The following is a 26,709-nucleotide window of genomic DNA, read 5'->3' on the forward strand; positions in this document are numbered from 1 at the left end:
CACCCGCGGGCCTAATACCACCCGCAATTTGCAAGAAGTAGTCAATTTGAAAAAAAAAAAAAAAAGACTAAACCCCAGGTAAGAAATACATTTCTTAAAAAAATGTTTATATTCCCCAAATATGAAACTGACAGTCTGCAGAAGGAAATACATGAACCTGACTCATGGCAAATATAAAGTACAATACATATATTTAGAACTTTATATAAATGCATAAAGTGCCAAACCATAGCTGAGGTGCCTTAAGTAATAAAAAACATACTTACCAAAAGACACCCATCCACATATAGCAGATAGCCAAACCAGTACTAAAACAGTTATCAGTAGAGGTAATGGTAAATTGAGGAGTATATCGTTGATCTGAAAAGGAAGGTAGGAGATGAATCTCTACGACCGATAACTGAGAACCTATGAAATAGACCCCCGTTAGGGAAATCATCGTATTCAGTAAGTGATACTCCCTTCACGTCCCTCTGACATTCGCTGTACTCTGAGAGGAATCGGGCTTCAACAATGCTGAGAAGTGCATATCAACGTAGAAATCTTAGCACAAACTTACTTCACCACCTCCATAGGAGGCAAATTTTTTAAAACTAAATTGTGGGTGTGGTGAGGGGTGTATTTATAGGCATTTTGAGGTTTGGGAAACTTTGCCCCTCCTGGTAGGATTGTATATCCAATACGTCACTAGCTCATGGACTCTTGCCAATTACATGAAAGAAACCATATTTCACTTAAAAGGGTTAGCCATGTGTTAAATCACTTGTTATCTGTAAAAAAACAAACTAGAAAGTATCACATGAACATCTATATGTGAAAAAAACCAAAATCTTGTCAGCTTACCAGAGTAAGTGCTCTTTGAACAGTTATCCATCTACTCTTTTTTACTGTGATATAGTTCACACTGTGCTTACTGTGGGAGTTCACCATAATCTCACAAGATTACATAGTAAATTTAGGAAATAAAGTAGCATCCCGATTAGTTGTTTAAAGTCCCTTTACAGTGTGATGTGGCTGCTAAGAAAATTGTGATGTAAAATCTTCCTTTTCTAGTCTTTTTACAGCAATGTTACATCACTTCCAAATGTATTCAGGATTTGGATACCACGTCCTTTTTAAAGATCATATTTTTTTTTAAAAAGGGACATTAAACTCAATTTCCCATAAGATATTTGTCTATAATGAAAAAAAATGCCATGCACTCTTTTTTTTTTTAAAGAATTACAGGGGTGCTGCAGATTGTATTGTAGGATATTTGTAGTTTTAACATTTTTGATCACCCTTCCATGGGACAAAGTGTTTAAAAAAAAAAAAAAACATGCTAATTTTGGTGGTTTAAAGGGTCGTAGTGAAAAAGAATTACATGCTCTATGACCTCTTTATCCCTATCAATAAAGCAGTGATAACTAGAAAAACAAACAAATATAAGCAATTTCTATATCTTGGCTCATATCCCTGGGTAATGCTTACCAGTGAGAAGCCCTCTCCCAAAGGGACGTGGACAAAAAAAAGACCACCCCCCTGATTACCTATAAAGGTAATCTGGACCCATTCCCCTTATCCTCTTAGTAATGTCCAGCCTTCAAAGGTGGAAAAGCTGAAAAGGAAAAAAGGGAAGGGACACATGGTAAGCATTACCAGGAATATGAGCCAATATATAGAAATTGCTTATATTTGTTAATTACTAGTTATCTTGGACCTACTTACCAGTGCTTACCAGTGGGAAGAAAATAAAGAAATATAAATAGGTAAACATTGGGTGGGATAAAAAATAAAAAAAAGCCAAAGAAAAAATGCTGCATAAGAAGTTTATTAGTAAACCACAGACGATAAGACTTTTTGTCCAATTTTTGCTGTAGAAGACAGTTTGTAATGTGACATCCAACTTGTAATGTGAAGCAAAAGTATGTTGAGAACTCCAGACTGCCGCTTGACATATCTCCATAGGTGATCTGCTTGCAAAGCCCATGATGTTGACACTGCCCATGTAGAATGTGCCTTAAGCCAAACTCAAACTGGTTGATTCTTTTGTTTATAGGCTCGAGAGATGGTTTGAGCTATCCAACTTGCCAAAATGGATTCTGTAGGAGCTTAACCTTGTCGTAAACCCCTTGGTACCACAAACAAACTATCTGTTTTCCGAATAGACTTTGTCCTAGTAACATATGTGTGAAGACAACATACCACATCAAGTCAGTATAATGGCTTCCCTGGAGAGTCTTGCATCTCTGAACAATAAAAAAATAAAATTTATGAAAATCAGAGACCACCTTTGGTAAAAACTCAGGAACTGTGCACAAAACAACTTTGTCTTTATGAAAAGTCAGAAAAGGTTCCTTGACAGATAAGGCTTGTAATTCAGAGACTCTTCTTGCAGATGTAACTGCATTTAGAAAGATGGTCTTTAAATGTAAGAAACCAAAGAGAGATCTCTCTAATGGGTTCAAAGAGTATTTCCATTAAAGCTTCCAAGACCAAATGAAGGTCCCATGTTGGATTAATGGATTTTTTAGAAGGATGAATATGAGCCATGGTCTGAAAAAATTGATGGACCAATGGACTCTGTGCCCACTTGACACCAGAAATGGCTGAGAGACACCTGTCTGGTGATTGCGTCTGGAAGCCATCAGATCTATTTCTGGCAGACCCCATCTGTCGACAATCATCTGGAAAATATTTCTGTTTGAGAAAGAGGAACTCAGTTTAGATAATCTGCCTGTACATTCTGTAGACCAGGAAGGGGAGAGGTGGATATCCCTTTCAGATTCTTCTGTGCCCAAATGAAAATGGGCGATACTTCCTTGAGAGCTTGTAAACTCCTTGTTCCTCCCTGAAAGCGAATGTAGGACCTTGTTGTTCTGTTGTCCGTTAAAATCATTACTGAATTTCCCTGGAGTTGTCTCCAAAAGTGAAGTAACGAATGATAGACTGTTTTTATTTCCAGAAAATTTGCATGAAAAGATTGAAAACTTTTTTTGCCATGATCCCTGTGCAGGTTTTCCCTGGCACATAGCTCCCCAGCCAAGTTTGCTGGAATCTGTCTGTATAATTATCCAATCTCGAGAAAGGTTCTCTTTCTGAAACCACAAATGTAGACATCTTCTTAACTCCACTGGAAAATGAATCTGCTGACTGAGTCCCAGGTGTTTTACGTAAAATCTTTGAAAATAGATTTGAAAAGGACGCATCCTCCATCCTGCCCATTTCACCAAAATGGATGAGGGAAGACATGTGACCTAATAGTTGCATACATATTCGAGCTGTTAAATTAGATGATATTTGAAGTTATCAAATTTTTCCTTCTTTGCGGGGACACAGACTAGTGTATTCTTCATATCGAACTGTGCTCCCAGGAAAATGATGAACTGAGTTGGCTGAAGCTGACTCTTTTGTACATTTATCAACCATCCAAACTCCTGTAGGGTAGCTGTTCTTTGTGACACTCTGCCTGTTGAACAGTGTTGGAGATCAAGAGAATGTCGTCTAGATAATGTATCACAAATAGACCCCTGACCCTTAGTTCTGCAATAAGAGGAACTAGGGTATTTGTAAATACTCGAGGTGCTGTGGATATGCCGAATGGAAGAGCAGTGAACTGGTTGTGTCTTCTTCGTATGGCAAATATTAGAAATTGCTTGTGAACTTGTGTGATAGGAATGTGGAAATGGGCATCCTTTAGATCCACTTATAACCGGTATGCTCCTGGAAGCACTGCGTTTATCACTGTAATGAGTGATTCCATTTTGAACTTCTTGACCTCCAGAAAGGAATTTAAATGCCCGAGATCCAGGACTGGTCTCCAGGAATTGTTCTTTCTCACTAGAAACAGAGGAGAATAGAAACGTTGAAATCATTTGCATGGTGGAACCTCTTGAATTACTTACTGTTCCAGAAGTTTATTAAACTGCAGAATTACCTGATGTTTAATTTCTTTCTCTGGGAGTGGTGATATTACAAAGTAAGGGATTGGAGGTTTCTTCTTGAACTCCAGTGTATATCCCCTCTTGAGAATCTTTAACACCCATCTGTCTGCAATTACCTTTGTCTAGATGTCTCCGAATCTGGAAAGCCTTCCTCCCAAAGGCATCTGGACAGGCATACCTTCATTGTTTCTTGTTCTGACAAAAATTTGTTGCCCTGGTACGGCCTCTACCTCTTGCCTGTACCTGTGTTTTCCAGTATGGATTACGAAAGGACACCGTTCTGAAAGAAGTTTTAAAATTTCGATATTGATTTTTCTGTCAATGGGCATAAGAAAAAGGACTTGTTAAATCTGGGTGCCTGGGGAAGAAATTAACTTTTCCCCCCTGAACGCTTTAAAATCAAGGTACCAAGCTCTTTACCAAGTAACATGTTGCCTTCAAATGGTAGGCCCAGCAAATTAATTTTGGAACTGGGATCAGCCTCCCAGTGATGTAGCCAAAGTGCCCTTTCTTACCATGTTAGCTGTATTCATGGATCTGGCTGTTAGATGTAACATCTCAGAAGCAGCAGATAATGAAAAGGCAAAAGCTTTCTTTACATCTGAAATTAAAAAGGCATAAATGATTGCACATCTTGAGAGGTAGAAATAGTTTGCATGAAAATTAGTAGACCAGGTATCTATAGCTTTAAAGACAGAAAAGAAAGCCAAGAGAGGATGCAAAACAGCTCCTTGCTGCAAATAAAGCTTTTTAAGATTATGCTCCATTTTTCTTTCCATTATAGCTCTAAAAGCACCAGCGTCATCTATAGGAAATAACATTTTCTTAGTCAATCTTGAAATTGCTGCATCAATTTTAGGTGGAGTAGAAAATTGACAATGAAATGGTTTTGGCAAAGGAACATTTTTTAAATATTTTTTCGGAAACAAACTGTTTTTCATTCTTTTAAAATTCCTCCAAATAAATTCTCTTTATAGATTCAGTTATAGGAAAAGTTTCAATAGAATCTGCTTTAGATTTAAACCAGTCTGAAGATACAGAAGGTTGTTCATAATCAACACCTAAAGTCTCTTTGATGCATTTAATAAATTCACATAATGTAGCAGTATCAAAAACAACAGAAGAAGCAGGATTATTTAAATGAACTGAAGAAGCCCTGGCCTCAGAATCCCTCAGAACCATGCTCACCAGAAAATGTGGCTGCATTAGCACTTCCACCAAAAAGTGGAAAAAGGCAATCTTTACATAATTTTTTGTTCTGCCAACAGGGTTTATCACAATGCACAAACAGGCTTGGGCTCAGGGCTAAAAAAAAAAAAAAAAAAAGGCCCATAAGAAGAAGAAAAAACAAAAAACACAACACTTTTTTAAAACAGAAGTTTTTAAAAGTAAGGCAAAATTATTAAAGAATAAAGAAGCCCAAATTTACAAAGTTATATAAAAAGTACTCTGATACAACAGCACAACCAGCATACAGCCTAGGGACTCACGGTGGGAAGGTAGGCAACCTGGCTCATCCAGCAACGCTTCTGGAAAAAAATTGTACACCAAAAAAGAGAACTGAAACTGCCAGGCCAATGCCAAGATCAATTTGAAGTGTGCACGCTTCAGAGGATCCTCAGACGGAACCCCGGTGATGTCACGGAACATGGCAGCTCCCATCAAAGGCCTCTCTAAGGAAGACCTATACAGCCACTCCCACCAGTCAGGATCCATCCGCTGCAGGGGAAACAACAATCGGTCCCCAGGTAACTTCTAGCAGCCACCCACTGCCCAGGATCGAAGAGGGTCTCCTAGTCCTGTCCACCTTGAAGGCCGGACAGAACTAAAAGGATAAGGGGAATAGGTTCAGATTACACCAGGATATTTCAGGCGTGCACATAGAAAAGAGAACAGTCAACAACAAAATACCTCTTCAAGGTTACCATCTGCCTTTATCATAGAAGCAGGTAAGGTTTGACTTCTTTTCTATGTGCACGCCTGAAATATCCTGGTGTTAACGCATTACTTGAAATATCACAACCGGCTTCTCTGTTTCACTGCTACTAACTTTCCACAAGCCAAAAAAGGGATATACATCTGGGAGCGTGCGCCACCGAAAGTAATTGCAAGGACACTCTGTCATATGTTTGTGTATATGTTTTTAAATATGTTTTAAAATTTTTGGTGTATTAAAGTATGCTTAGCACTTAGACAAATAAATTAAGCCTTTTTTGTACTCTAGTGCGGTCTTGGGGGTCAATATATCAAAGTACGATGTAGAGTATCATGTCCGCCACACATCGATATACGCCAACAGCATACGGCCAATCGGCTGTTAGCAGGGGGTGTCAATCAGCCCAATCGCATAGGATTGGGCGGATTGATGTCCGGGGACAGTTATGGAGCAGCGGTCTTTAGACCGCTACTTCATAACTACTGTTTCCGGCAAGCTTGAAGGCTCGCGCGAAAACAGGAACATCAAGCTCCATTTGGAGCTTGATAATTCAGGCCCTTGGTCACTCTTTAGGTTTCTAAAGAAACAGTTACTTGCTTTTTTTACTGTTTTATCTATAATTATTAGTGACTATCAGCACATTGTTACATATTTACTAACAGCCTGAATAATAGTATGAGCTAACCTTCATATTTTACCTTTAATTTAAAGGGGAGGCTGACAAGATTCAGTTGTAATAAAAAATAAAAATTGTGCAGCACAATTCACAATACGTTATATAATGATGGAGCAAACAGCAAGGAACCTGTAGGATATACATGTATAATTATTATTAAAGGGACATGGTAGACAAAAATCAAACTGTTATAAAGATAATATAGTAGTGTATCTCCAATTAAAACAACTTTAGAAGGGACATACATGTGCAAAAAGAAAATTAACTAATTTGTTAAAGAATTTAATAATTGCATTGTTGCTTTCATAAGGGTGTTTAACTGCTGCAAAGTGGGCTAGTGATTGGTGGTACTGGCTACACACATATGCCTCGACATTGGCTCCCCAGATGTTTTTAAATTACTTTAAAAAAAAGGACATTAAACACTGAGATGGCAATATAAAATGATAAATTGTATATATTTAAAAAAAAAAATTTGCAATATACTTTCATTATTTATTTTGCCCCCTTTTCTTTAATTCTGAAATTGTGAGCTTTTCAGTTCCTGTTAGAAATGGAAGTGCAGAAAACTGTTATATTCCACACAGCCATTGGCTGCACGCTCATTATAACTGTCCCTAATTGACCTCAGCAAAGAATAAAATCTAAGTTACAACATGGCAGTTCCCATTGTTTTATAGACTTTACACTTATTTTGCAATATTTAAACAAAAAAATGAAACTTTAAAAATATGTCTAGGTGTTTTTCTCAGACAAATCTTTTCTTTGAATACATCATTCTATCTAGCATTTAGTGTTTAAAGGGCCATGATACCCAAATGTTTAAACACTTGAAAGTGATGCAGCATAGCTGTAAAAAGCGGACTAGAAAATATCACCTGAACATCTCTATGGCCGCGTTCGGGCAGCGCTCAGGAGCTAGTGGAAGCGCTTCACTTCCAGCGATGACGTGGCGCTAGGTGACATCGCAAGCAAGGAAGCATAGAAAAAAACGTTTGCATGCGCAAAGGAATCTGCTGCACAATAATGAACTTTGCGCATATTGCGAACATTTTTACTAAGCTCCCTTGTAGCTGTTACACAACACCGTTTCCACTGCCTCTCGGCAAACATCGGAACTCCGACCCACCTCCATTCAGCTGCTCTCAGCTCAGCCCCTGTAGCTTATCGTGCCCCATTCAGCTAATAATAAAGATAAAAGGGCTGCAGCTCCCATCACTCACATGGGGCAGGTTAAGCTACAGGGGCTGAGCTGAGAGCAGCTGAATGGAGGTGGGTCGAAGATCCGATGTTTGCCGAGAGGCAGGGGAAACCAGAAACACTGGGAAACCATTCTCGGCATAACACCGGATAAGCCTGACAGCAGCATTTAGTACAGGGCAAAGTGGAGATAGGTTACGTAACCTATATCCACTTTGCCCTGTACTAAATGCTGCTGTCAGGTTTATCCGCCTCACCTGTCCCTCCTTTGCTGCTTATAAAAACATGGCAGCCTCGACAGCAACACGTGTGTGGAGGCTGCCATGTTGCCAAGCGTTTGAGCTTGCTCTGAAATGTCCCAGCTTTTCCAGCACGCTGGAAGTGCTGGGACTTACGTCATCAGAGCACTCAAAAAACGCCAGGCATCTCACTTGCAAGTGTGAGGAAAACGCTCCAAGCGAGTCCCAGTTCGCTTGGAGCGCTTCCCAAACGCAGCCTATGTAAAAAAGAAAGATATTTTACCTCAAAATGTCCTAAGTATTCAAACCCCATTGCAAAGGGCTTAAAGCAGCAAATCAGTAAGTCTGTCCCAGGACAGGCAAGGGAGTGAGCTTTGTGCACACGTTATTTCCCTATTCAGTTTAAGGAAGTTTACGATGAAAGCTCATGAGAGTTAAGTGAAATCTCATGAGATCACAGGAAAAGAGTTCATGACCTCAGCACTGTTGATGCTGATTGGCTGCAGTTAATTTTTCTTTTTTACCTGCAGCTGAACAGAAGCTGAGTATAACTTTTTACACAGTACTTACTTTGGTGAGCTGAGGAAATTGTGAGGTAAAATATCTTCCTTTTTTACATAGAGATGCTCAGGCAATATTTTCCTGTCCGCTTTTTACAGTTATACTGCATCAGTTTCAAGTGATTTAGCATATGAGTATTATGTCCCTTTAATACAAATGTGCAACTATAACAGTTTCATTATTGTCATTTATTGTTATTAAAGTTCTCTATTCTTAAAGGGCCAGTAAACCTAGCAAATAATGTTATATAATTCTGCACACAGTGCAGAATTATATAACATTAACTTAGCACCAGGTTTCTAAAGAAAATTGTTAGATATTTAGCAAAAAAAAACAGAACACCGCTCCTGGCTCTACTGAGCGGGTCTGTTTTCGTCTGCTAAGCGCATCGCAGGCACGCTGTCTAGTCACAGCGTGCCCTATTGCGCTATTAAAATCAATGTAGCGTGCTCACGCTCTGGTCTGGTAGCGGAACGAGCTACATTGAGTTTAAAGTGAATATCAATTTTGATGCTAAAGTGCCCGGTTTTTAAGAATTCGATTGAAAACAGGGGCACTTTAATTTATCAAAATTTACATTTCACTCCTGTTGAGGGGGGGAAAAAAAAACTAACCTTTTAATCTTCACAGCAGTTCCAGCTTCCTCCGCCCGTTGCAAAGCCTCTTCCTGGGTCTAAAATGAGGAATCCGGCTTCCTCCAATCACAGCATTGAATCAGACACTGATTCCCCCAGGGGGGAAGTCGTGATTGAAGGATGACCTATCCATCGTTTCTGACATCAGAAATGGCTTGCAACGACCGTCTGCTGTGGATTAAAAGGTAAGTTTTTTTTTCTCAACATGAGTGAAATGTAAATTTTGATGAATTAAAGTGCCCCTGTTTTTAATAAAAAAAAATTAAAAACTGTGCACTTTAGCATCAAAATTGATATTCACTTTAAACTCAATGTAGCTCGTTCCGCTACCAGACCAGGGCGGGAGCGAGCTACATTGATTTTAATAGCGCGATAGGGCACGCTGTGACTAGACAGCTTGCCTGCAATGCGCTTAGCAGACGAAAACAGAGCCGCTCAGTAGAGCCAGGAGCGGTGGTCTGTTTTTTTTGCTAAATATCTAACAATTTTCTTTAGAAACCTGGTGCTAAGCTAATGTTATATAATTCTGCACTATGTGCAGAATTATATAACATTATTTGCTTGGTTTACTGGCCCTTTAACGACCCAGCCTAGTAACAGCCACAGTCATGTGCAAAAGCATTTAAAGACTGCCAGTCTCTAACAATAAGCAGCACAAACTAATAGGCTGCATAATTAACTTAAAGATGCAAAATCCTTAATTAATTGCGTATCCTATTTACTAAGGATCAATATTCACTGACATTATACTCTGGCATCATTAATGATGATATGGAGCTAACCCATAAAACTGGTACCCACCCGCGGCTTCCTTGGCTTTGCTCATGCTGGTACTGAGTTCAGTAAGTTGAGGATAATTTCGGAAACGGAGTCTGCCCAACTCCCGCCACAAGACAGCAACCAATTAGATTGCGCTGTACCTGCAAAGCGAGTCCTGGAACGCAATGTGTGAAATAAAAGCATCCAATCAGAAAAAGAAATTCGAAAACGCAATTAGGAAGTGACTGACTAGAGGGATGGGCGAAGTTGGAACGCAACAGCTTTCACAAATGGAACGCAAACAGGAAATGCAAAAGGTTGACAGGGCATGTTTGTGTGTGTGTATAAAGTATTGCATACGGTTATAGCACTCTTATGAGTGTATTTCCTGATTAGTATCCAGACTACTGAATAGCTGTAAACTGTAGGCGTTAAATTGCCATTTGTTGTAACTAGCGTTGTGTTATGTGTGTAACGGTGTTTTGAATTACCAAATTTCAAATAAGATGAAAATAATTTTAAAAAATAATAAAACTAAAACTTCAATAAAATAATAAGAAAAATAACAGATACAAAAAATGTGTGCCATTATCCAAAAACATCCTAAAATTAAAAACAAAAAACAGCGCTATACGAATGTAGTCCAAGGGTGGACATCCTATAAGTGATGGAGGCTATCAAAACAGCTGTGCACTCCAACCATACAAAGAAAGCCTTTGTTACCTCAGCTAAAACAAAAGGGCAAAAAAATGCAACAAACAATCCTGTCTTTATATCAAGATTGATACCCAATCCCAAGAGCAGTTTATGATGTGCAAACCCAAAAATAACTAAATTAATTAAAATATGGGTGAGGTCCAGTAGAAAAACATCATTTATGCTTACCTGATAAATTCTTTCATGGTGGTGAGAGTCCACAATACATTACTCAGACATCCCAACCTGCAAAAACTCATTTCAGGGAGGTGGCTTCACCCGCTACTGCATCGCCCCCTCCCTCCCTCCCAGTTATATATTGGACACCTTGAAACCCTAAATAAGTTAGAGACTTATCATTAAAGTAGCTTCACACTAAAGTCACATTACAAAAAGTAGCTTTATTGCACAACCAGTAACAACAAACCTATTTGTCAGTGATCGTACGCTTGTTGAATGCTTAAATATTTTAGAATACGAAGTTTAATTACGTGCAGTAAATAAGGTAGTATTTGTGGGTTGTTGTTTTTTTTTTTAAACCAGTGGGGGCTTTTTGTTTAATGATGCATGCTTTGAGGGTTTTATATCGTCCCAGCAACTAAAGGCATTCCTTAAAGGGACATGAAACCCAAATTTTTTCTTTCATGATTCAGATAGAGAATACAATTTTAAACAACTTTCCAATTAACTTTCTATTATTTAACCTCTTAAGGACATATGACGGAATTTTTCCGTCATAAAACAATTGAGCAAACAGAAAGCTGTGTCCTTAAAGGGTTAATTTGCTTCCTTGTTATTTTCTGAAAGGTTTATCTAGGGTAGTTCATGTGCAGCAGAAAACCTAGGTTCTATCTGTTGATTGCTAGCTGCATATATATATTGAATGTGATTGGCTCACCCATGTGTTCAGTTAGAAACTAGTAGTGCAATGCTGCTCCTTCAACAAATGATACCAAGAGAATGAAACAGATTAGATAATAGGAGTACATTAGAAAGTTGTTTAACCCCTTAATGACCATTTTCAATTTTCTTACCCTTAATGACAATGGCTATTTTTACATTTCTGCTGTGTTTGTGTTTAGCTGTAATTTTCCTCTTACTCGTTTACTGTACCCACACATATTATATACCGTTTTTCTCGTCATTAAATGGACTTTCTAAAGATACCATTATTTTCATCATATCTTATAATTTACTTAAAAAAAAAAGATAAAATATGAGGAAAAAATGGAAAAAAACACACTTTTTCTAACTTTGACCCCCAAAATCTGTTACACATCTACAATCACCAAAAAACATCCATGCTAAATAGCTTATAAATTTTGTCCTGAGTTTAGAAATACCCAATGTTTACATGTTCTTTGCTTTTTTTTGCAATTTATGGGGCAATAAATACAAGTAGCACTTTGCTATTTCCAAACCACTTTTTTTCAAAATTAGCGCTAGTTACTTTGGAACCCTGATATCTGTCAGGAATACCTGAATATCCCTTGACATGTATATATTTTGTTTTAGAAGACATCCCAAAGTATTGATCTAGGCCCATTTTGGTATATTTCATGCCACCATTTCACCGCCAAATGCGATAAAAAAAAAAAAAAGTTCACTTTTTCACAAATTTTGTCACAAACTTTAGGTTTCCCACTGAAATTATTTACAAACAGCTTCTGCAATTATGGCACAAATGGTTGTAAATGCTTCTCTGGGATCCCCTTTTTCAGAAATAACAGACTTATGTGGCTTTGTGGTTGCTTTTTGGTAATTAGAAGGCCGCTAAATGCCGCTGCGCACCACACGTGTATTATGTCCAGGAGTGAATGGGTTAATTAGGGAGCTTGTAGGGTTAATTTTAGCTTTAGTGTAGTGTAGTAGACAACCCCAAGTATTGATCTAGGCCCATTTTGGTATATTTTATGCCACCATTTCACCGCCAAATGCGAGCAAATAAAAAAAAAAAACTTTACATTTTTCACAATTTTAGGTTTCTCACTGAAATTATTTACAAACAGATTGTGCTATTATGGCAGAAATTGTTGTAAAAGCTTCTCTGGGATCCCCTTTGTTCAGAAATAGCAGATTTATATGGCTTTGGCGTTGCTTTTTGGTAATTAGAAGGCCGCTAAATGCTGCTGCGCACCACACGTGAATTATGCCCAGCAGTGAAGGTGTTAAATTAGGTAGCTTGTAGGGAGCTTGCAGGGTTAATTTTAGAGATCAGCCTCCCACCTGACACATCCCACCCCCTGATCCCTCCCAAACAGCTCTCTTCCCTCCCCCACCCCACAATTGTTACCGCCATCTTAAGTACTGGCAAAAAGTCTGCCAGTACTAAATAAAAGTTTTTTTGTTTTTTTTTAAATAAAAATTATAAAATATTTTAGTTGTGATGGACCCCTGCCTTAGCACCAACCTCCCTGATCCCCCCCTCCAGCTCTCTAACCCTCTCCCCTACCTAATTACCGCCATCTTGGGTACTGGCAGCTGTCTGCCAGTACCCAGTTTGGCCCCACAAACCAAACTATTTTAATGTTATTTATAACTTTTATTTGTATGCTTAATTATTTCTGTAGTGTAGCAGCCCCCCCCACAATACCCCTACCCCCTCCCCCTCCCAGATCCTTTTAAATGTAAAAAAAAAAAAAAAAAACTTTTTTTCCCCTTCCTTTTTCATTGGTGTCAGTGTGGCTAATGTGCGCATGTGCACGTGCACGCGTGCCCACGTGCACACGCACACAAGCGCATGTGCACATGCGCATCGTGCACGCGCACGCGCGTCGTGCGCACACACGCTCCCTCCTCCCACCAGACAAAGGCACCATCACTACCGATGCAGAGAGGGCCACAGAGTGGCTCTCTCTGCATCGGAGTCTTGTAAAGGGGTATTGCAGGATGCCTCCATATCGAGGCATCACTGCAATACCCTCAGAGCTGCTGGAAGTGATTGTGATCACTTCCAGCACTCTGTTAGACAACTGACGTACCAGGTACGTCCATTGTCATTAACTGCTTGTTAATGCATGACGTACCTGGTACGTCAGTTGTCATTAAGGGGTTAAAATTGTATTCTCTATCTGAATCATGAAAGAAAAATTTTGGGTTTCATGTACCTTTAAAGAAACACTTTTCCGGATTTGGGCCACATTGGATCATGGTACTTGGAGTTTCAGGGAGATCGCATTCCATTTGCTGGCATCAGGGAGCCGCTATTACAATCAGGGAGACTCCCTGAACTTCAGGGAGAGTTGGAATGTCTGCATTACTCCTGGGAATTACTTTCTCTACCACTAGAAGGAGGTAAAGATTCCCAAACTCCAAGTGCTCTATATAACCCCTCCCAACTCACACATACCTCAGTGTAATGCATAGTCAAGCAGAAGTCAGGTAAGAAAGAAAGAGCAAGAGCCAAAAAAAATGAAACAGGGAAAAAGATGTGCTTAAAAAATAAACAAGACACTTAAAAAAAAAACAGAGTAGGGTCTTGTGGTCTTTCACCACCACAAAAGAAATTGATTTATCAGGTAAGCATAAATGATGTTTTATTTCATACAGGTGGTGAGAGTCCACAATCCATTACTAGTGGAAACTAATACCCAAGCAGTGGAAACATAAAGGGTGGGATTTAAGAAACACATTTTTTAATGATAGAATAAACCCACAACCCCAATAAAAAATAAAAAAAAAAACATTTTTTTAGTATTTTCACATGCATTACAAAAAAATTAAACAAGCAAAGAGTCAAACTGAAACAACTACCTGAAGCACCTTTCTACCAAAAGCTGCCATAGAGGAAGCAAAAACATCAAAATGGCAGAATGTTGTATGCAAAGAAGTCCAAGTAGCTGCTTTACAAATTTGATCAACTGAAGCCTCGTTCTTAAAAGCCCATAAAGATTCAACCTAAAAGCCAAAGAAACAGAAGCCTTCTGTCCTTTCTTAGAACCAGAAAAGGGAATTAAACTAGAAATGTGTCTAAAGGCCTTAGTAGCATCAATGTAATACTTTAATGTCCTAACAACATCCAAATTATGCAAAGATCTTTCTGAAGCAGATTTGGGATTAGGACATAAAGAAAGAACAACAAATTCAATACTGATGTTATCAGATGAAAAAAACTTCGGTAAGAAATCAAAAGGATAGCATGAATAAGGGTGTATAGCCCGAAACGTTGCTGTTCTTTTTTGGACCTCCACCTTGTAAATAAAGTGAGTTATACTTTTATGTGCTGTGGGACTTTGTGGTCTTTTCTGCAGTATTTGAGGCTTGCAGTGAGTCTCCTGCCTTGCACTTGCACATTATAAAAGGACTGATTGCTGTTTCCTATTGTTTGGTTTTGTGAAGAAATCAAAAGTAGTTCTTAAACCTGCTTTATAATGATGCAAAATCAGATAAGGAGGCTTAGAAGAAATAACAGATCATTCAGAAACTCTTCTAGCAGATGAAATAGCTAAAAGAAACAACACTTCTGCACCTTGGTAGGTCTTGCTGATTGGTGGAAAATGTATTCAGGGTACTGAACCAAAAATGGTATGGTGCCTAAGCTTACATTCCTGCCTTTTTCAAATAAAGATACTAAGATAATGAAGAAAAAATGATAATAGGAGTAAATTAGAAAGCTGCTTAAAATTGCATGCTCTATCTGAATCATGAAAGGAAAAAAAAAAGGGTTTCATATCCCTTTAATGTCAACCTTATGCATACATTCAAATGGAGGAGCTTTCAAAACTCTCAATACCAAGTTAAGATTCCAAGGAGGAGATACTGTATTGGCTTAATTACAGGTTTGAACTAAAGCCTGGACAAAACCATGAATATCAGCAAGATTTGTAATTGTCCTATGAAACAAAACAGAAAGGGCAGAAATCTGCCCTTTCAGGGAACTGGCAGAAAAACCCTTATCCAAGCCAACCTGTGAAAACTGTAGAATCATCAGAATTCTAAAAGAATGCCAAGAAAATCCATGGTCTATACACCAAAAAAATAAAGGCTTTCCAGACTTTATGGTAAATTCTCCTAGTCACAAGCTTCCAAGCCTGATTTAAGGTTTCAATCACTGAATCAGAGAAACCCCTTTGCCTTAGAACTAAAGGTTAATTTTCCATACCATAAAGTTCACACACTTGAGAACCAGATGGAAAGGCAAATTTAGGAATAAGAGGCCTAGTCCCAGGGACAGAGGAAAAAGAAGGCAACTGTACTAGATTTGGATATCAAATCCTGAAAAGTCACAGTACTATTACCAAGATCACTAATGTTCTTTCTAGGTTCAGCTTGAAAACCATTGTGATTAGACATGCCAACAGATACACTGGCAGAAAAAAAAGGGAAGTAATAGAACAACTACTAAAATACTATGTAAGAGACAATGAACCCCACCAAGTGCTGAAGTAGAAACCACTCCTCTAGGTAAGAAAAGTGAGGACTGTAAAAATTAATTTCAGCAAATGAAGAATGTCCTCCAGCTTCCAAGATTCTTTAAAATAGACATTTATTTAGCAAAATATGGGTCCAATACAGCAAACAGCAACGTTTCAGGCTACAACATGCCCTTACTCATGCTTGTTGTAGCCCAAAATGTTGCTGTTTACTGTATTGTACCCATGTTTTGCTGAATAAGGGTCTGTTTTAAAGAATCTTGGAAGCTGGAGGACATTGTTCATTTGCTGAATTTGTGGTTTGGTAAACCACCTCCTTTGCTCATAAGTGCTGTGCCCACACTTACATTTGTATGTAAAAATTAATTTCCTAGATGATCATCCCTAGAATGAGAACTACCAAAGCTAGACAACAACTTATCTTTAGCTAAGAGGGAATTCAAAACATTACTCATCACTTGGAAACAGAGTTACCCTCAGATGGATTACATAAGTCACTACTGTGACCCTGTTTTACTGCAAGGGAAAGATACACTTTATTTTCAACAGTGGATAAACCTAAAGAGCCTTGAAGGTTGCATAGAGCCTCAGAATCGATATCGGAAACCTAGCCTCCTGAGGAAACCAGACCCATTGTACTCTTAGAAACCATACTTTTTACAGGATCTTTAAGAAGCAAAATCTTAATTCCCAGTTTTAAGAGAGACTGGAACAGAACTTGAACTTTTAACAGAAATGTTAGTACATAGAACAGAAGAAACTAATCTCAGAGAGTTTAAATTCTGAATTTTATCTGATGTTCCTAAAGAGACTTGATCAGTAGCCAGAGAATTAGCACAAACTGAAACTAAGCCTCTTAAAAGAGACTTAACCTTCCCCCTACCAGAAACTCTGGATCGGGGCCACACCTTCATGCATTTTTAGTAGCAGGAATAGTTTTCTTAGCGTGCTTAGGGGTATATTTATTATAGTGCTAGCGGACATGATACAATGTAGCGTATCATGTCCGCTGCACATCGATAAATGCAGACAGCATCGGCCGCTAGCAGGGGGTGTCAATCAACCTGATCGTATTCGATTGGGTAGATTTCTGTCCGCAGCCTCAGAGCAGGCAGACAAGTTATGGAGCAGCAGTGCATACAGAGCTTGATAAATCAGACCAGTGGGGGCATTTTGGCTACTGATGCATGCTTTGAGGGTTCTATAACATCCCACCAACTAAAGGCATTCCTTAAAGAAATACTTTTCTGGATTTGGGCCACATTGGATCGTGGAACTTGGAGTTTCAGGGAGATTGCATTCCATTTGCTGGCATCAGGGAGCCGCTATTACAATCAGGGAGACTCCCTGAACTTCAGGGAGAGTTGGAATGTCTGGGTTTATCTAGGTTATCTCAACAGCAGCAAAGAACATAGGTTCTAACTGCTGATTGGTGGTTGCATATATATACCGACTGTCATTGGCTCACCCATACACCCATATATTCAGTTAGAAACCAGTAGTGCATTGCTGCTCCTTCAACAAATGATACCAAGAGAATTAAACACATTTGATAATAGAAGTAAACTGGAAAGATTTTTAAAATGTTATGTTCTACCTAAATCATGAAAGAAAAATTTGGGGTTTCATGTTCCTTTAAGCCATAAAGCTCTCCTGGCAAGAACTGCCAAAGACATACTTTTTACATTAATTTTCATAATATCAAATACGGCATCACAAATAAAAGAAGCATTCTTAAGTAAACTGAAAAGATTGTCACTGTTCAGAAAGACTGGATAATCAATAAATTGAAGCAGCAGCCAAATCAGCTATAGAAATGGCTGGCCTAAGTAAATAACCTGCTTGTAAAAAAAGCCCTTCTGTGAAAGGACTCTATCTTTCTAGAGGGTCTTTAAAAGAAGTACCATCTTACAAAGGGATAGTAGTACGCTTAGCCAAAGTGGAAATAGCCCCATTAACCTTAGGAGCTGTTTCCCATAACGCAATATTAGTTGCTTACAAAGGATATAACTTTTAAAACCTTACAGAAGGATTAAATTAAACCATTCCTTAGAATTCATGTCAGAGATGGCATCAGGAATGGGAAAAACATCCTATTCATAACAACAGTCTTAAAAACAGAAGTTTTAGGAGTCTTAACCCCAAAAGTAATCAAGACCTCATTTAAAAGAAAACAAATACGTTCAACTTTAAACAAACAAGTGAAAATATCAGGCTCAAGTTTAGATGAAGATTCCTCATCAGCAGAAGAGACTTCACCCTCTGAAGACATAATAGTATCCCTGATCCCAGCAGGGCACATAGAACTGGTAGAAGGAGAAACCTGTAAGGACCTTAAATGCCTGTTTGCAGACGGGAGAGCAGTCAGATCTTCAGATACTGCTGCTGTAATTAACTTTCTCATTTTGTGTGAAAGTTCCTCAGCTTTCTCCTGTAATGAAGAAACAGAAGAAACATTATTACCCACAGAAATAAAATTAGACCGGTCTGTTTACATTGACAAATTCAAACATGAGTCACATAAATGAGCTGAGGAAGAAACTTTAGCTTTCTTACAGTAAGCACACCTATTGGTAGAAAGATGATCAGAGGACTCAGTTTCTGTGGTAGAAATAGGAACAGAATCAGAGGGTTCCATTATAGCATTAAATAATGCATAAAACACTATCGGCCAGATTACGAGTTTTGCGTTATGGCTGGCTCGCTACTAACTTGCAAGTTATTGTCACCGCTCACCTTTAATAGCGCTGCTATTACAGGTTTGCAAAAACAAGCCTAACACCTGCAATAACGGAGCGTAAAGCTCCATAACGCAGCCCCATTAAAGTCTATGTGGAAAGAAAATGTATGTTTAAACCTAACACCCTAACATAAACCCCAAGTCTAAACACCCCTAATCTGCTGCCCCTAACATCACCTCCACCTACATAATGTTATTAACCCCTAATCTGCTGCCCCTAACATCACCGCCACCTACATAATGTTATTAACCCCTAATCTGATGCCCCTAACATCGCCGCCACCTACATTACAGATATTAACCCCTAATCTGCTGCCCCTAACATCGCTGCCACCTACATTACAGATATTAACCCCTAATCTGCTGCCCCTAACATCACCGCCACCTACATTACACTTATTAACCCCTAATCTGCCGCCACTATATTAAAGTTATTAACCCCTAAACCTCTGGCCTCCCACATCACTAACACTAAATAAATATATTAACCCCTAAACCTAACCCTAAGTCTAACCCTAACCCTAACGTAACCCTATCCCTAACACCCCTAAATTTAATATAATTAAAATAAATCTAAATAAAACCTACTATTAATAACTAAATAATTCATATTTAAAACTAAATACTTACCTGTAAAATAAACCCTAAGCTAGCTACAATATAACTAATAGTTATATTGTATCTACCTTAGGTTTTATTTTTATTTCACAACTAAATTTGTATTTATTTTAACTAGGTAGACTAGTTAGTAAATAGTTATTAACTATTTACTAGCTACCTAGTTAAAATAAATACAGATTTACCTGTAAAATAAAACCTAACCTGCCTCACACTAACACCTAACATTACAATAAAATGAAATACCGGTAAATTAAATTTAAAAAATACATTTATCTAAATTACAAAAAATAATAAACACTAAATTACACAAAATAAAAAAAGAAATTATCAAAAATAAAAACGAATTACTCATAATCTAATAGCAAAACAAAAAGTAGCAGACGCACCACAAAGTCCTTATGCAGAACCTCTGCATAAGGACTTTGTGGTGCGTCTGCTACTTTTTGTTTTACATTACTTTGAGGATTTTTGCAGTAATCCTACTGCAGTATGCACCCTATCAAGGATTGAAGTGCTGGATTTCTGAATTGCTTCTATCATAATCTAATAGCCCTATCAAAATAAAAAAGCCCCCTCAAAATAATAAAACCCCTAGCCTACACTAAACTGCCAATAGCCCTTAAAAGGGCCTTTTGCGGGCAGTGCCCCAAATAAATACAAACAACCCCCCAACAGTAAAACCCACCACCCACACAACCAACCCCCCCAAATAAAATCCTATCTAAATAAACTTAAGCTCCCCATTGCCCTGAAAAGGGCATTTGGATGGGCATTGCTCTTAAAAGAGAATTTAGCTCTTTTACATTGCCCAATCCCTAAGCTAAAAATAAAACACTAACCCCCGAAGATCCACTTACAGTTTTTGAAGACCCGACATCCATCCTCATCCAGCCGGGAGATGTCTTCATCCAAGAAGCAAAAAGTCCTCAACGAAGCCGGGAGAAGTCTTCATCCAAGCGGCAGGAAGTCGTCATACAGGTGGGCAGAAGTCTTCATCCAGACAGTATCTTCTACCTTCATCCTTCCGACGCGGAGCGGCTCCATCATCAAGACATCCGGCGTGGAGCATCCTCTTCATACGGTCCCAGCCGTACACTGAAGGTTCCCTTTAAGGAACGTCATCCAAGATGGCGTCCCTTGAATTCTGATTGGCTGATAGAATGCCATCAGCCAATCGGAATTAAAAGGTAAAAAATACTATTGGCTGATGCAATCAGCCAATAGGATTGAGCTTCAATCAGCCAATGGGATTGAGCTCGCAATTGAGCACTAAGCTCACTTTTTGGCCGGACAGGCAAACTCGTAATACCGGCGCTATGGAAGTCCCATTGAAAAAGGACTTTTTGAAAGGTGCAGTAGTTACGTTGTGTGACAGCCAAAAAAGTGTGCAGTACGGCTGTACCTACAAGACTCGTAATAGCAGTGGTAGTGAAAAAGCAGCGTTATGAAGCTTTTTCACTCATAACGCACAGCTCGTAATCTAGCTGTTTAATAGCAACATATTCTAAAAAGAAGAGCACAGAGTGCAACCGTGATTCACAGCAGCATAACTTTATTTAAAAAAGCACATCAATAGATACACTGCGCACCCACGAACCGCTTTTGAAAAAGACGACCTGGTCAAAAGAGCCTGGAGAGGAGACCATGTAAATGCAAATTTGAGAGATAAAATCTCTCAAACCTGTCACTAACATAATGTTACATAATTCTGCACTAATGGAGCTGGTCTCCAAAGTTTACAGGGCTGCTTTTTATTCCCAGTCCGGCCCTGATGAAGAGTAGGCTTAGGAGCAACAGTGCACTACTGGGAGCTAGCTAAACACATCAGGTGAGCAAATAACAATAGGCATATATGTGCAGCCACTAATCATCAGCTAGCTTCCAATAGTGAGTGCACAGTTGCCATTGAGCTTACCTAGGTATGCCCTTCAACAAGTTATACTAATAGAATAAAGCAAAGCTATTTAAAAGTCAATCGTCCTCCTGAATCATGAAAGTTTAATTTGGACTTTTACTGTCTCTTTAATCTTTAAACAACATTTTCTTATATTTTTCTGTAGACACCATATTCTTCTGCATAGGGGATGAACTATGCTTGCGATGTGTTCCATGTAGGAGTCAGTCCTTCTTTCGGTGTCCTGGTACACTCAGGCTTCTGTGGAGGTGAAAAGAGGGGACAAGCTGCAATGAATCGGGAATCGTACCAAGCAGCATATGAACGGGACATTATCTGCTTTAATTTATTTATGGGAATGAGCTAATGGCACCATTTTCTTAACCGCCCAGTACTGTAATAAAAATTGCACACAGCAAGTACATCTTTGCCTCATTAACACTGAGGACTTATCATGGAACAACACTTCTAAAACTGTGACTCAAGCAAACCTCATAAGCGTTTTTTATTACAATAATAATAATGCAAATTACAACAGTTATGGTCTATAAATATTTAAATGCTAAACTAATAAAAGGGAAACAGCTTAACAGAGGCTCCACAGATATCTTCTGCTAGTGCCTTGGGATTCCTTAGTAGTTTTGCCTTGATTATTTCAGATACTAATCTGTAGCATGAGGTTATGCAAACTTTATTATTAAGCATTCTTTTTTTTTTTTTTTTAATAATATTTTATTGAGGTTTTTAGCAGACAATTCCAAAAAGAAGAAACATACTCATAACAATAACAAATTGGTAAGAATACAATCACCAGAAATAATGTACATGCTACAATAGAAACACCTTCATGCGGTAAGATATAAACCCATTAAAGTTAAACAACTATACCTCAAACCTCATTTTATATAGCTATAGGAACCTCCTAAACTATTGGTAGGCCACTTTTGGGCTCTTGCGTTGTATCTAAGATTAATGGAGGTATGCTAAAGTAAGATAACCATTTATAATCCCCCCTTTTAATATATAAACTGATCACGGCCTATTCAAAAGGGCCTGAAAAACTGGAGGTGTGATAACTAGAATGTTAAACGGTCCCTTATGGACCTTGACGCACAATTTATAATATAATAAAATAAAATTAAAATGATACAGACGGTCGCACTTGGACCAATATGAGCTTAAGGTATATCAAGAGTCAAATAACAACATAGTGAGTAACTGAAACAATGATGAACTAATATATAGCTAAAGATACCAAAGTTAGTTTTAGTTTAGAATAGCGGTTTTGGTCAAAATAATCCAGCCTTACTACTGGGAATATAGGATCACCCCCCATGAACTATAAATATATCGTTATGAAATAGCTAAATAGGTTTAAAGAATGGAAAATTTACCCTCTTTGGGGCAATAGATTCAACAGTGGGAGAACACCACTTAGAATTGTAATTAGGGAGGGGGGGGGGGAGAGGTGCAGATCGGAGCAAAACTATACTATATCTAGATATAAAATGGAATGGTACAGTATGCCACCAGGTTGTACGGAGAGCCTTGTGAATCAAATAAATCAAATACTTGGGAGCTAACATAGCTGGCCTCTGGTTCCCAGTTTTACCATATAAGGAGCATCTTTAAATATATTACCAAAACATATCAAGTCTAATTTAAAGCCTATGTAGTACTAAATAGACCCCTTTTATACAGGCATACAAGTATATAGTATAGACAAACCAATAGCAAGGAATATATACGAAGAATGATTTTGCCCCCTAGGCATGGGCCCTATACCCAGGGGAAAGTATCTAAAGATAGTTGAAAAGCCACCCTTAGCAAAAAGCTTAACGTTCATAGCAAGCTGCTTTCCACTTTAAATAAGGTATGGAATGTGTACATCCCCAAAACCACTATGTACTATTACGAAACCATCTGCAGAATTTTGGTTTATCTAAAATATTGAATATTCGCACAGAACTGAATGCTATAAATAACTATCAACTAGCCTTAAATATACTGTAATAGGGGTAAAAAGTTACATAGACAAGTTTAAGGTATGCAGGGACATGTGACCAATTGTACATTAGGGAAATAAACCCCCCATACCTGTGTGAGAATAATATATTGTGGTATCCAGTATCCTAGACCAATGTTCTAGCAATGTCCACACAGAAGTATAAACCCAGTTAGCCATTACCAAATGGTACCATAGGTCATTTGATATCATTCATAAAAGCTTTTTGGGAAATAGGGAAATCTCTTGCGTAGAATGTAAGCTCAATATTAAACTGGGGTAATAGGTCTGCATGGGGAAGATGTACCTTTAATCAAAATAAGTGCATGAGAACTCATGTTAGAGTTTGCATTTTCACAATAGTAACGTAATATCCCCGGACTCTTCCCCCCTATCCCACATATATAGAAGATGCAGTACTGACCTTGAATAGCAATGTATGAACATACTAAATATAAAACATTCTAATACAGCAATTAACATAACTGGAAGATGCTATGAAAGCTTTGAAAAGATAAACAGACACATGGTCTGAACAAGGTTAATTCTAAATGATAAGGGGAAACTGGCCCTAGGATAATGAAATAAACACTCCCGGTGTTTAAGTAACATCACATCAGACAATTGAAACATGAGCTGTGGAAATGTTCAAAGTCACCCATATTGATCCAAAGCATTATCTGAGGGTCGGGCTCCCACACCAGCAACTAATAAAATATAGCAATGTTCAATTTGTAATACTGTGTTTGCCAAAGTCCACCATATCATCCTGAGTCAAGCCGGGGAGTAGAGACTGCATACTATATATCCGAATTTAGCCTATGCCCTCTGGAGTGTAGTGACGATGGTGTTTGACTCGTCCTACAATTATCTGAACCAGAAACCCGTTTGTTGCCATGTGTTGTGTATGTACAGAGTTAGCTAAAAGGGAGCGGTGTACTTCCATTTTCAGAAGGGATGATCTGGGGTCCAATAACTGTTGCCTTATGTGGGATCCATTCCGGTATTGCCACTGTGCTTAATGCTGTTGTAATGTAAACAGCAGGCAAAGGGTCGCACTGGTCTTGTGGTGGGTCGCCTACCACTCCCATGTAAGATTGAAGCAGAGGTAATTGTTGCCACACTACTGGGGGGCCTTCCAGTAGTAGCCCTGTCCATGTATTTCCGGACTCCTCGCCCTTAAAGGGACATTAAACCCAATTTTGTTCTTTCATGATTCAGATAGAGAATACCATTTTAAACAACTTTCTAATTTACTTCTAGTATCTAATTTGCTTCATTATCTTTATATTATTTCCTGAAAAGCATATCTAGATAGGCTCAGCAGCTTCTGATTGGTGGCTGCACATAGATGCCTCATGTGATTGGCTCACCAATGTGCATTGCTATTTCTTTAACAAAGGGTATCTAAAGATTGCAGCAAATTAAATAATAGAAGTAAATTGGAATGTTGTTTAAAATTTTATTCTCAATCTGAATTATGAAAGAACATTTTTGTGTTTAATAGTCCTTTAAGTGCGCAGTTAGCCGTTCCTCCTAATGCCGACTGTAGTACATCCGAAAGGTCAGAAAAGCAGCTTGCAAGCTGCCGATCTAGATCCTGCAACATGACAAGGAGTAGTCCTTGAGTCTCCACCATTTTAAGGGTAGCTTCAGGATCTGTCCTGCAATACCTTAGACTCGTAGTAGTGGAGATAGGCCTCAGGATCACGCCACACATATAACATCAGCTCCCTCCAGTAACGATCACTAAGCAGAGTCTGAAGCCCAGAATTTGACTTAGGCAGAATATCTCTCCACTATAAAACAACTAACGGATGTCCATGCCTGAATTTATCTTATGTTTTTCCTGCAAATAAGAACTTTATTTCATTATGGCCTAGGAGCTCACAGAATACGCGTCTGACTGCCTTGGCTGTTGGTTCCGCCCCCCATTATTAAGCATTCTTTAACCCGTTCCGGTCCTTTAACTGTTTAATTTGTGCGGCCAGCAGGTCTCATTTAATTTTTGCGCCAATATTTTTGAATTACACAGCTAAATAGCGAGTCACCTCTAGATGTTGCTATTTAGCTGTGAAATTCAAAAGCTGCAAAGTTGGAATATATCCGACATTTGAGCACATGCACTAAAACCCTTTGTCGGATATATTCCGACAAAGGACCACAAAGGGTTAATGAAGCTTGAGCAAGTGGTATTTTTAGTATTACTTGAATGATTACACAGGCTGGCATTTCTTTAGACTAAAGAGTGAGGAAAGTGGAATGTTTCATTGTAATGTCACCAAAATTAACAATTATCTTCTCCCCAAGGGGAGTACTCAGATCTTTGGGTAAGGAGAATTGACACTGAAATAACTATAGTGTCATCTCATGATCAGCTTTGCATCTTACAACAGTCTGCAATATAGGTACAGCACTGATGAAGATGTGTATCTGAAGTTCTAAGGATCAGAGTAAGAAATGTAATTCTTTAACCACTGCGGTACCAGGAATTTTGCAGAAAAATACTGAAGATTTTTTAGCATTTTTACTATCACTCAATTTAAACAGAAATAGAGCCTTGTTTGTTTTTCTTTTATTTACCTATCAAAACTATATGTACATTTTTTTAGTAGACAACCCAAGGTATTGATTTAGACCCATTTTGGTATGTTTCATGCCACCGTTTCACCACCAAATGCAAACATATATAAAAAATTGTTAACTTTTTCACAAACTTTGGGTTTCTCACTGAAATTATTTACACACAACTACTCAGGGGCGTGTTAACGCATAGGCCGACAAGGCCGGTGCCTAGAGTGGCAGGTTTTGGTGGCGGCACTTGGCCGCTACTGCACTGAATATGTGGGGTCATTTAAAAAAAAAAATTACAATTTTGGGATGGCATATTATTTTACATTTAAAAAAACTTTTTTTTTTTTGTCCGGGAACATTTCTGGGGGGCGGGGCAGGTGCACGCCCAAATGTGCTGTACTGTGGAGGGCTGGGGGTATGAGCGGCGAGTGCTCTGTCTGTGGATACAGAGGGTGGATACAGAGAGACAGTCACAGTCAGTTATGTGGAAGGAATGGAAGGAAGAACTTGTCTTAAGGTAATAAAACTTATAAAGTGGCCATGCACTTTAGCAATCCAGCCTGGGGTTGTTTAGCGATCTGTCACTGCAGTAATCAGCACACTCAGTGAAGGAGCCTGCTGTGCAGTTGTTGTTTTTTTACTTTCCTCTCCCGGGCTCCCCGCATGTCTCTTCTTATCCTGCCGCTGCCTGCTTGTACTTGCTAGCCACATAATTTATTGTGTGTGCTACTGTGCTATGTTAGTTTAACTTTTTTACGGCATGGCCACCACCGCTATCTAAATAATAAATCAAGTGCTGCAGAGACACTGGAAGCTGCAATTTACATTCTCCCTGCTACGGGAACTTAATCCTACAAGCTCTGCACATAAAACAACAT

The 26,709-nt window shown here is 38.6% G+C and overlaps 1 long non-coding RNA gene across 1 annotated transcript; it reads left to right on the forward strand.

Annotated features, from left to right (window-relative positions):
* Positions 1-10,118: 10,118 nt before the first annotated feature.
* LOC128645955 (uncharacterized) lies at positions 10,119-21,674 on the forward strand. The gene is made up of 2 exons (XR_008400161.1): positions 10,119-10,246; positions 21,419-21,674. It is a non-coding gene; the product is annotated as an uncharacterized LOC128645955 (long non-coding RNA).
* The last annotated feature ends 5,035 nt before the right edge of the window (positions 21,675-26,709 follow it).

Source organism: Bombina bombina, chromosome 1, assembly GCF_027579735.1.
Source record: "Bombina bombina isolate aBomBom1 chromosome 1, aBomBom1.pri, whole genome shotgun sequence".
Classification (NCBI taxonomy): Eukaryota; Metazoa; Chordata; class Amphibia; order Anura; family Bombinatoridae; genus Bombina; species Bombina bombina.